At 40.9% G+C, this 11,790-nt stretch overlaps 1 long non-coding RNA gene across 1 annotated transcript in view; it reads right to left on the bottom strand.

Annotated features, from left to right (window-relative positions):
* Positions 1-278: 278 nt before the first annotated feature.
* LOC105480008 (uncharacterized) overlaps positions 279-11,790 on the bottom strand; it is a 57,789-nt gene continuing 46,277 nt past the window's right edge. Inside the window, exon 5 of the long non-coding RNA XR_986225.3 lies at positions 279-2,272. This is a non-coding gene — a long non-coding RNA (uncharacterized lncRNA). The remainder of the gene's footprint in view (positions 2,273-11,790) is intronic.

The raw sequence follows: 11,790 nt of genomic DNA, 5'->3' as shown, positions 1-11,790 counted from the left end.
TGGCAGTTTCCCTGTACTCTCCCTCTCCTGTCGCCTTGTGAGGACGGACCTTGCTTCCCTTTCACCTTCTGCCGTGATTGTAAGTTTCCTGAGGCCCCTCCAGCCATGCAGAACTATGAGTCAATTAAATCTCTTTCCTTCTATAAATTACCCTGTCTCAGGTAGTATCTTTATAGCAGTGTGAGAACAAACTAATACACAATCCCACCATTCCTCTTTGCTTCTGGACTTATACTAGACTCATGTCCTAGCAGGCCCCTGAAGGCAAGGCACAAGATGTGACCCATGAAGAGGTATACTATACTCCAAAAGGACTACTTGATTTTTCCAATTTATATAGGCAAATCTGGGAAATATGTGTGGAAATGGTCATTAAGGATGCTGGATAATGGTGGAAGAATATAAGATTGGATCAGGTCAAATTTATTGATATGGGACCACTAAGCAGAGAGTCTTCATTTAATGTTGCAGCTTGGGGAGTCAGAAGAAGTTCATTTGCTTGCTTGGATGGCTGGAACATGGACCAAAAAGATTACCCACAGTAAATGAACTCGAAATGCCAGAACTATCCTGGTTACTCTAGAGGAAGGGATTGACAAGCTTATGGAGAAAGAAAAGTTGGAGTGAATTTATCATTTCAGATCTGCTCATCCACCCTGGAACACTTTTCTCCATCTCTGTGAGAAATAAATGTTTGAGGAGAGCCCTACCAACCTTGAAGAGTTCTGGGGTCACTCTCTCACTAGGCAAGAACTTATAGTGGGAGCTGCTGTCACCGAATTGGGAAACCTAAATTTGTGTCCCATATAATATATTTGACATTGAATTTTATGTTTTCTGGTGTTATTGCTACAATTTTTGTCAGACTCAACTGATATATTTTATCCATCCTTTATCTTTTGGGGCTCCTATTTTCAAGTGTGTCTCTTACATTCTATAAGGTTGTGCATGCACAGCCACATTCTATAATCGAATGGGAGTGGTGTTATATTCAATATTGGGCTTCGTCAGGACCTGAAGGCACGTGCATGAATGACATGAAAAAGTGGCACGAACGTCCACAGTCTTCACTCTCGCTATCCACTTTCTGTCTCCCAGCCAGCGCCTATGGCCTCATGAAGAGTTCCCTACAATCAGTTGACAAAACATGAAAGATGTCAGGCCTAATTTTAAAATGGATTTTCATGATATACACATACTTCCAGGAAGTGGACAGCTGCAGCACTGCAGCCCTTCTCTAGCACATTCCTGAAGGAAAGGGTGAAGGAAAATCCACCCAGTCAGGACAATTTTGAGCAGTGTACCTGTTGATCAATTTGCTTAGAAGGAGAAATTACCAAATGTGAGATTATATACCAATTCATAGACTGTGACCAATAGTCAGGCAGGATAATTAGGGAATTGAAGGCTTATTATTAGAAAATTGGTAACAAGGAAGTCATAGGAAGAGGTCAGAGGATAAACCTCTCAGAACAGACAGTTACACAAGATATTTCTGTCCCATGTGAATGCTCAAAAATGCTGACCTCAGCAGAGGAGCTGAATAATCAATTGGATAGGATGACCTATTCTGTAGATACCAGCCAGTCTCTTTCCCCAGTCACCCTTATCATCACCCAATCGGCTCCTGGACAAGGTGGCCATGGTGTCAGGGATGGAGGTGCCAGGGATGGGGTCAGAGATGGAGGAGGCATGGACTCAGCAGCATGGACTTCCATTCACCAAGGTTGAGCTGGCTACAGTTGCTGAGTACCCAATCTGCCTGTGGCAGAGATCAGCACTTAAGTCCCCAATATGGCAGCATTCCCAGCGTGATCAGTCGGATAGGTGGAAAGTTGATTATAATGGACCATTTTCATCATGGAAGGGGCAGCATTTTGTTATCAACTTGCTCTGGATACAAATTTACATTTCCCATATGTTGTGCTTCTGCCAAACTACCAGCTACGAGTTCACAGAATGTCTATCCACCATCATGATATTCTGCACAGCATTGCTTCTGAACAAGGAACTCACTTCAGAGTGAAAGAAGTGCAGCAATGGGCCCTTGGTCATGGATTTTACTGGTCTTACTATATTACCCCATCATCCTGAAGCTGCTGGCTTGGTAGCACAGCGCAATGGCATTTTGAAGACTCCATCACAGTTCCAGATGTGTAGCAATACCTTGCAGGGCTGGGGCAAGTCTCTCTGGAAGGCTGTGCATTCTCTTCATCAAAGGCCAATAGGTGATGCTTTTCCTCCCATAAGCAACATTCACAGGTCCAGGAATCTAGGGATGGAAATGAAAGGGTCATCACTTGCAATTACCTCTAGCAACTCACCAGCAAAATGTTTCCTTTCTTTTCCCAAAGCCTTATGCTCTGTTGTCCTAAATGTCTTTGTTCCAAAGGAAGGAATGGTTCCAACAGGAGACACAACAATGATTATACTGAACTGCAAGTTAAGACTGCCACCTGAAGCCTCTGAATCTGCAGGCAAGCAGGGAAGTTACTGTGCTGGCTGGGTTGATTGATCCACACTACAAATGGGGAAACTGGACAGCTACTCCATAATAGAGGTAAGGAAGAATATATCTGGAATACAGAAGACTGCTTAAGATATCTCTTAATATTACCAAGCTCTGTTATTAAAGTTAATGGAAAGCCACTACCCCAACGACGCAGGACTACTAATGGCCCAGATCCTTCGGGAATGAAGATGTGGGTTATCCCACCAGGTGAAAACACATACACAGCTAAGGGCAAAGGGAATACAGAATGGGTAGAAGGTAGTTATAAATGCGAGCTACATAAACATGACCAGTTACAGAAATGAGCATTATAATTGTCAAGAGTATTTCTTCCTTATTTTGTTATGAATGTGTTTGTGACTCTGTGTGTGCGCTTGTGTGTGTGTGTGCTTGCGAATATCTGTTTTCTTCCTTTTCTTTTTTCTTTCTTTTTTTTTTCTTTTTTTTTTTTTTTTTGAGATGGAGTCTTGCTCTATCACCCAGGCTGGAGTGCAGTGGCATGACCTTGGCTCACTGCAAGTTCTGCCTCCTGGGTTCACGCCATTCTCCTGTCTCAGCCTCCTGAGTAGCTGGGACTACAGGAGTCCACTACCACGCCCAGCTAATTTTTTTGTATTTTCAGTAGAGACAGGGTTTCACCATGTTAGATAGGATGGTCTTGATCTCCTGACCTCATGATCTGCCTGCCTCGGCCTCCCAAAGTGCTGGGATTACAGGCATGAGCCACCACGCCTGGCCTGTTTTCTTCCTTTTCTTATTCTCTTCTTATGCAACGTAAAATTCGTTGACTTGATGTCATAGTATTAAAATGCTAACTTTACATCATAGTATTTGTTGTCAAGGAGATAACAAAGGATATCAAGGAGAAGAGTAAACGTCACCCAAGGATTTTACATCCTCTTCTGGGGAAAGGGTCAGTGCGTTTTCAGTTGTGCACAGTTGTATCATTTTAGGTGGAAGCATGACCTTGTTATTGTCGCTATTTGGAAAGTAAGTATGATTTAAGGAGCTGGGTATGGGTGCCAAGTTGACATAGGGTAAATTTGTGATGGGTTATTTTATGCATCAATTTAGGTAGGTCAAGATAACCAGATATTGATCAAACATTATTCTAGATGTTTTGTGGAGGTATTTTTAAGATGAAACTAACATTTTAATCAGTTCACTGAGTAAATCTGACTATCATCCCTAATGTGGGTGGATCTCATCCAATCAGTTGGAAGCTTTAATAGTAAATTTCATGGTAAAAGACTGACCTCCCCAAGAAGAAGAAAGGCTGTCAGCAGACATCTTTTGGACTCATACCAAAGAAACTCTTCCCTGCCAGCCTGCACTGTATACTTTTGTTTTGCCAAGCCTCCACAGTCTCATGAATCAATTCCATCTGAGTACTATATATATCCTGTTAGTTTTATTTCTCTGGGGAATCCTTACCATTATAGAGATGTTTTCCATATTTTTATGGTAAGAATCCTTGGGCACATTCTACCAAAACTGCAACGAACTACGTTGTTTATTACCCTTTTTTTTTTCTTGATCAGGTATATCAGTTATGACTATTTTATTAGGCTTTTATTGGGCTTTACGAAATGTTGTATTTTTTAATTGAATAAATATACTGATTTGTGTTTGTTCTGCGATCACTAAATTTTCTTTTATTCTTATTATCTCAAGGGTTGATATGTGCTTTCTCATCCTTGTTTATTCTTCAGCCATTAAAAATTCTCATCTTTTCCTCTTGTGCAAATCCTCTTGCCTAATTATCTTTTTGTTATTAATAGCATTGCATTTTAGTCATTTATGAGTCTGTAGGAAACATATTTTTAGGAACCTTTCATGTGTGGCCTATTTCAGTTTGTTTTTTAATGTTCTATGCGTCTGACAAAAAATTTATTATATATTGGTTTCAAATTCTATTTAGACCTAAAAGATAAATCTTGTTAATTATGTTACTCAAGTTCTCTATAGTCTTACTTAGTTTTTCCTTTCTTTATTTTGTCATTTCTTGAAACATGTCATAAGTTTCCCAACATAATTGTGGATGTGTCTATTTTTCATGTTAATTTTTGCCTTCTTTATGTGTTACTAGTTATGTATTTATAGTGGATATATTCTTTTTTTTTAATTTATTTATTATTATTATACTTTAAGTTGTAGGGTACATGTGCATAACGTGCAGGTTTGTTACATATGTATACTTGTGCCATGTTGGTGTGCTGCACCCATCAACTCATCATTTACATCAGGTATAACTTCCAATGCAATCCCTCCCCCCTACCCCCTCCCCATGATAGGCCCCTGTGTGTGATGTTCCCCTTCCTGAGTCCAAGTGATCTTATTGTTCAGTTCCCACCTATGAGTGAGAACATGCGGTGTTTGGTTTTCTGTTCTTGTGATAGTTTGCTAAGAATGATGGTTTCCAGCTGCATCCATGTCCCTACAAAGGCCGCAAACTCATCCTTTTTGATGGCTGCATAGTATTCCATGGTGTATATGTGCCACATTTTCTTAATCCAATCTGTCACTGATGGACATTTGGGTTGATTCCAAGTCTTTGCTATTGTGAATAGTGCCGCAATAAACATACGTGTGCATGTGTCTTTATAGCAGCATAATTTATAATCCTTTGGGTATATACCCAGTAATGGGATGGCTGGGTCATATGGTACATCTAGTTCTAGATCCTTGAGGAATCGCCATACTGTTTTCCATAATGGTTGAACTAGTTTACAATCCCACCAACAGTGTAAAAGTGTTCCTATTTCTCCACCTCCTCTCCAGCACCTGTTGTTTCCTGACTTTTTAATGATCGCCATTCTAACTGGTGTGAGATGGTATCTCATTGTGGTTTTGATTTGCATTTCTCTGATGGCCAGTGATGATGAACATTTTTTCATGTGTCTGTTGGCTGTATGAATGTCTTCTTTTGAGAAATGTCTGTTCATATCCTTTGCCCACTTTTTGATGGGGTTGTTTGTTTTTTTCTTGTAAATTTGTTTGAGTTCTTTGTAGGTTCCGGATATTAGCCCTTTGTCAGATGAGTAGATTGCAAAAATTTTCTCCCATTCTGTAGGTTGCCTGTTCACTCTGATGGTAGTTTCTTTTGCTGTGCAGAAGCTCTTTAGTTTAATGAGATCCCATTTGTCAATTTTGGCTTTTGCTGCCGTTGCTTTTGGTGTTTTAGACATGAAGTCTTTGCCCATGCCTATGTCCTGAATGGTACTACCTAGGTTTTCCTCTAGGATTTTTATGGTATTAGGTCTAACATTTAAGTCTCTAATCCATCTTGAATTAATTTTCGTATAAGGAGTAAGGAAAGGATCCAGTTTCAGCTTTCTACTTATGGCTAGCCAATTTTCCCAGCACCATTTATTAAATAGGGAATCCTTTCCCCATTTCTTGTTTCTCTCAGGTTTGTCAAAGATCAGATGGCTGTAGATGTGTGGTATTATTTCTGAGGACTCTGTTCTGTTCCATTGGTCTATATCTCTGTTTTGGTACCAGTACCATGCTGTTTTGGTTACTGTAGCCTTGTAGTATAGTTTGAAGTCAGGTAGCGTGATGCCTCCAGCTTTGTTCTTTTGACTTAGGATTGTCTTGGAGATGCGGGCTCTTTTTTGGTTCCATATGAACTTTAAAGCAGTTTTTTCCAATTCTGTGAAGAAACTCATTGGTAGCTTGATGGGGATGGCATTGAATCTATAAATTACCTTGGGCAGTATGGCCATTTTCATGATATTGATTCTTCCTATCCATGAGCATGGTATGTTCTTCCATTTGTTTGTGTCCTCTTTGATTTCACTGAGCAGTGGTTTGTAGTTCTCCTTGAAGAGGTCCTTTACATCCCTTGTAAGTTGGATTCCTAGATATTTTATTCTCTTTGAAGCAATTGTGAATGGAAGTTCATTCCTGATTTGGCTCTCTGTTTGTCTGTTACTGGTGTATAAGAATGCTCGTGATTTTTGCACATTAATTTTGTATCCTGAGACTTTGCTGAAGTTGCTTATCAGCTTAAGGAGATTTTGGGCTGAGACAATGGGGTTTTCTAAATATACAATCATGTCATCTGCAAACAGGGACAGTTTGACTTCTTCTTTTCCTAACTGAATACCCTTGATTTCTTTCTCTTGCCTAATTGCGCTAGCCAGAACTTCCAACACTATGTTGAATAGGAGTGGTGAGAGAGGGCATCCCTGTCTTGTGCCAGTTTTCAAAGGGAATTTTTCCAGTTTTTGCCCATTCAGTATGATATTGGCTGTGGGTTTGTCATAAATAGCTCTTATTATTTTGAGGTACGTTCCATCAATACCGAATTTATTGAGCGTTTTTAGCATGAAGGGCTGTTGAATTTTGTCAAAAGCCTTTTCTGCATCAATTGAGATAATCATGTGGTTCTTGTGTTTGGTTCTGTTTATATGCTGGATTATGTTTATTGATTTGCGAATGTTGAACCAGCCTTGCATCCCAGGGATGAAGCCCACTTGATCATGGTGGATAAGCTTTTTGATGTGTTGCTGAATCTGGTTTGCCAGTATTTTATTGAGGATTTTTGCATCGATGTTCATGAGGGATATTGGTCTAAAATTCTCTTTTTTTGTTGTGTCTCTGCCAGGCTTTGGTATAAAGATGATGTTGGCCTCATAAAATGAGTTAGGGAGGATTCCCTCTTTTTCTATTGATTGGAATAGTTTCAGAAGGAATGGTACCAACTCCTCCTTGTACCTCTGGTAGAATTCAGCTGTGAATCCATCTGGTCCTGGACTTTTTTTGGTTGGTAGGCTATTAATTATTGCCTCAATTTCAGAGCCTGCTATTGGTCTATTCAGGGATTCAGCGTCTTCCTGGTTTAGTCTTGGGAGAGTGGAAGTGTCCAGGAAATTATCCATTTCTTCTAGATTTTCCAGTTTATTTGTGTAGTGGTGTTTATAGTATTCTCTGATGGTAGTTTGTATTTCTGTGGGGTCAGTGGTGATATCCCCTTTATCATTTTTAATTGCGTCGATTTGATTCTTCTCTCTTTTCTTCTTTATTAGTCTTGCTAGTGGTCTGTCAATTTTGTTGATCTTTTCAAAAAACCAACTCCTGGATTCATTGATTTTTTGGAGAGTTTTTTGTGTCTCTATCTCCTTCAGTTCTGCTCTGATCTTAGTTATTTCTAGCCTTCTGCTAGCTTTCGAATGTGTTTGCTCTTGCTTCTCTAGTTCTTTTAATTGTGATGTTAGAGTGTCAATTTTAGATCTTTCCTGCTTTCTCTTGTGGGCATTTAGTGCTATAAATTTCCCTCTACACACTGCTTTAAATGTGTCCCAGAGATTCTGGTATGTTGTGTCTTTGTTCTCATTGGTTTCAAAGAACATCTTTATTTCTGCCTTCATTTCGTTATGTACCCAGTAGTCATTCAGGAGCAGGTTGTTCAGTTTCCATGTAGTTGAGCGGTTTTGATTGAGTTTCTTAGTCCTGAGTTCTAGTTTGATTGCACTGTGGTCTGAGAGACAGTTTGTTATAATTTCTGTTCTTGTACATTTGCTGAGGAGTGCTTTACTTCCAATTACGTGGTCGATTTTGGAGTAAGTACGATGTGGTGCTGAGAAGAATGTATATTCTGTTGATTTGGGGTGGAGAGTTCTATAGACGTCTATTAGGTCTGCTTGCTGCAGAGATGAGTTCAATTCGTGGATATCCTTGTTAACTTTCTGTCTCGTCGATCTGTCTAATGTTGACAGTGGAGTGTTGAAGTCTCCCATTATTATTGTATGGGAGTCTAAGTCTCTTTGTAAGTCTCTAAGGACTTGCTTTATGAATCTGGGTGCTCCTGTATTGGGTGCATATATATTTAGGATAGTTAGCTCTTCCTGTTGAATTGATCCCTTTACCATTATGTAATGGCCTTCTTTGTCTCTTTTGATCTTTGATGGTTTAAAGTCTGTTTTATCAGAGACTAGTATTGCAACCCCCGCTTTTTTTTGTTCTCCATTTGCTTGGTAAATCTTCCTCCATCCCTTTATTTTGAGCCTATGTATGTCTCTGCGTGTGAGATGGGTCTCCTGAATACAGCAGACTGATGGGTCTTGACTCTTTATCCAGTTTGCCAGTCTGTGTCTTTTAATTGGAGCATTTAGTCCATTTACATTTAAGGTTAAGATTGTTATGTGTGAACTTGATCCTGCCATTATGATATTAACTGGTTATTTTGCTCGTTAGTTGATGCAGTTTCTTCCTAGCCTCGATGGTCTTTACATTTTGGCATGTTTTTGCAATGGCTGGTACCGGTTGTTCCTTTCCATGTTTAGTGCTTCCTTCAGGGTCTCTTGTAAGGCAGGCCTAGTGGTCACAAAATCTCTAAGCATTTGCTTATCTGTAAAGGATTTTATTTCTCCTTCACTTATGAAACTTAGTTTGGCTGGATATGAAATTCTGGGTTGAAAATTCTTTTCTTTAAGAATGTTGAATATTGGCCCCCACTCTCTTCTGGCTTGGAGAGTTTCTGCCGAGAGATCTGCTGTTAGTCTGATGGGCTTCCCTTTGTGGGTAACCCGACCTTTCTCTCTGGCTGCCCTTAAGATTTTTTCCTTCATTTCAACTTTGGTGAATCTGGCAATTATGTGTCTTGGAGTTGCTCTTCTCGAGGAGTATCTTTGTGGCGTTCTCTGTATTTCCTGAATTTGAATGTTGGCCTGCCCTACTAGGTTGGGGAAGTTCTCCTGGATGATATCCTGAAGAGTGTTTTCCAACTTGGTTCCATTTTCCCCCTCACTTTCAGGCACCCCAATCAGACGTAGATTTGGTCTTTTTACATAATCCCATACTTCTTGCAGGCTTTGTTCATTTCTTTTTCTTCTTTTTTCTTTTGGTTTCTCTTCTCGCTTCATTTCATTCATTTGATCCTCAATCGCAGATACTCTTTCTTCCAGTTGATCGAGTCGGTTACTGAAGCTTGTGCATTTGTCACGTATTTCTCGTGTCATGGTTTTCATCTCTTTCATTTCGTTTATGACCTTCTCTGCATTAATTACTCTAGCCATCAATTCTTCCACTTTTTTTTCAAGATTTTTAGTTTCTTTGCGCTGGGTACATAATTCCTCCTTTAGCTCTGAGAAATTTGATGGACTGAAGCCTTCTTCTCTCATCTCGTCAAAGTCATTCTCCGTCCAGCTTTGATCCGTTGCTGGTGATGAGCTGCGCTCCTTTGCCGGGGGAGATGTGCTCTTATTTTTTGAATTTCCAGCTTTTCTGCCCTGCCTTTTCCCCATCTTTGTGGTTTTATCTGCCTCTGGTCTTTGATGATGGTGATGTACTGATGGGGTTTTGGTGTAGGTGTCCTTCCTGTTTGATAGTTTTCCTTCTAACAGTCAGGACCCTCAGCTGTAGGTCTGTTGGAGATTGCTTGAGGTCCACTCCAGACCCTGTTTGCCTGGGTATCAGCAGCAGAGGCTGCAGAAGATAGAATATTTCTGAACAGCGAGTGTACCTGTCTGATTCTTGCTTTGGAAGCTTCCTCTCAGGGGTGTACTCCACCCTGTGAGGTGTGGGGTGTCAGACTGCCCCTAGTGGGGGATGTCTCCCAGTTAGGCTACTCAGGGGTCAGGGACCCACTTGAGCAGGGAGTCTGTCCCTTCTCAGATCTCAACCTCCGTGTTGGGAGATCCACTGCTCTCTTCAAAGCTGTCAGACAGAGTCGTTTGGGTCTGCAGAGGTTTCGGCTGTGTTTGTTATTGCCCTGTCCCCAGAGGTGGAGTCTACAGAGACAGGCAGGTTTCCTTGAGCTGCTGTGAGCTCCACCCAGTTCGAGCTTCCCAGCAGCTTTGTTTACCTACTTAAGCCTCAGCAATGGCGGGCGCCCCTCCCCCAGCCTCGCTGCTGCCTTGCCGGTAGATCACAGACTGCTGTGCTAGCAATGAGGGAGGCTCCGTGGGTGTGGGACCCTCCCGGCCAGGTGTGGGATATGATCTCCTGGTGTGCCTGTTTGCTTAAAGCGCAGTATTGGGGTGGGAGTTACCCGATTTTCCAGGTGTTGTGTGTCTCCGTTCCCCTGGCTAGGAAAAGGGATTCCCTTCCCCCTTGCGCTTCCCAGGTGAGGCAATGCCTCGCCCTGCTTCAGCTCTGGCTGGTCGGGCTGCAGCAGCTGACCAGCACCGATCGTCCGGCACTCCCCAGTGAGATGAACCCAGTACCTCAGTTGAAAATGCAGAAATCACCGGTCTTCTGTGTCGCTCGCGCTGGGAGTTGGAGACTGGAGCTGTTCCTATTTGGCCATCTTGCTCTGCCCACTATAGTGGATATATTCTTGACTGGCCTTTCACCATTAAATAAATCAATGTTTGTCCCATATATTTTTTATTGAATTATGTGTGGTACAGTGTTATTATTGTTACTTTTGCCTTTCTTTTTGCTATTGTTTACCTGACATATTTTATCCACCCCTTTACATTGTATATTTCTGGTCACATTTTCAGGTGTGTCCCTTGAACACAACCTATAGCTAGACTCTACTTACATACCAGAATACCTCTGTATTTTATTAGCAATGCTTAACAATCAATTAATGCTGCTGTTATTACTGATATGTTTAGACTTATTAATGGTCATTTTATTGTATGTTTTCTTTTTCTATACTTTCTGGTTTTCTTTTTGTTTCCATTTCTGCCTTTTGCTACATTGACAGATCATTGTTTGTTCCATTTATTTTTCTTTTGTTGGGAAGTTGTTCATTCTAAATCCTTACCTTTGTGACCAAAAAAGATGTATGCTAAGATGAATCTTTAGCTTTCTAGCCTACATACATTTCTAACATACATTTTATCTTCTAAATTTACAGTATTGTTGTGATCTCAACATACAGGGCAAGAGCGTTTGCACACTTTTGCCTCCCTCCAGGTGTAGCTTGTTTTCTGAGCATGCAGGCTGCTTGCCACAGCCCTATATTGGTATCTTTCTAAGGCCCTACCCGTACTTGGAGCTCAGCCCCCACCTCATGCATTAGGTTGTGTGCAAATGACTCTCTTGTCTGTGTTGAGTAGTAGAGACTCATTCATCTTGCAGTTCAAGATGCAACTGTGCAATAATTATCCTGAAGACGGCCATAATGCTCTCTCCTGTTCCTTGGGCTTTTTGTCTCTGGGGTTGGAGCTCCCTGGAACCTATCTTTCCTGGACAGCATGTTTAATGAGCTAAGATTTTCCCTAGTTACTTTTCTCCATAGAGCTGATCCTGATTGATTTCATATCAAAGATTCTTCAAAATTTCTGGTGCATTGCTTAGACTTTTGTTTTCCCATATGA

This window comes from Macaca nemestrina, chromosome 9 (genome assembly GCF_043159975.1).
Source record: "Macaca nemestrina isolate mMacNem1 chromosome 9, mMacNem.hap1, whole genome shotgun sequence".
NCBI lineage: Eukaryota > Metazoa > Chordata > Mammalia > Primates > Cercopithecidae > Macaca > Macaca nemestrina.
Note: the sequence above shows the minus strand (reverse complement) of the source record. Positions and strands in the feature narration are given on the sequence as shown.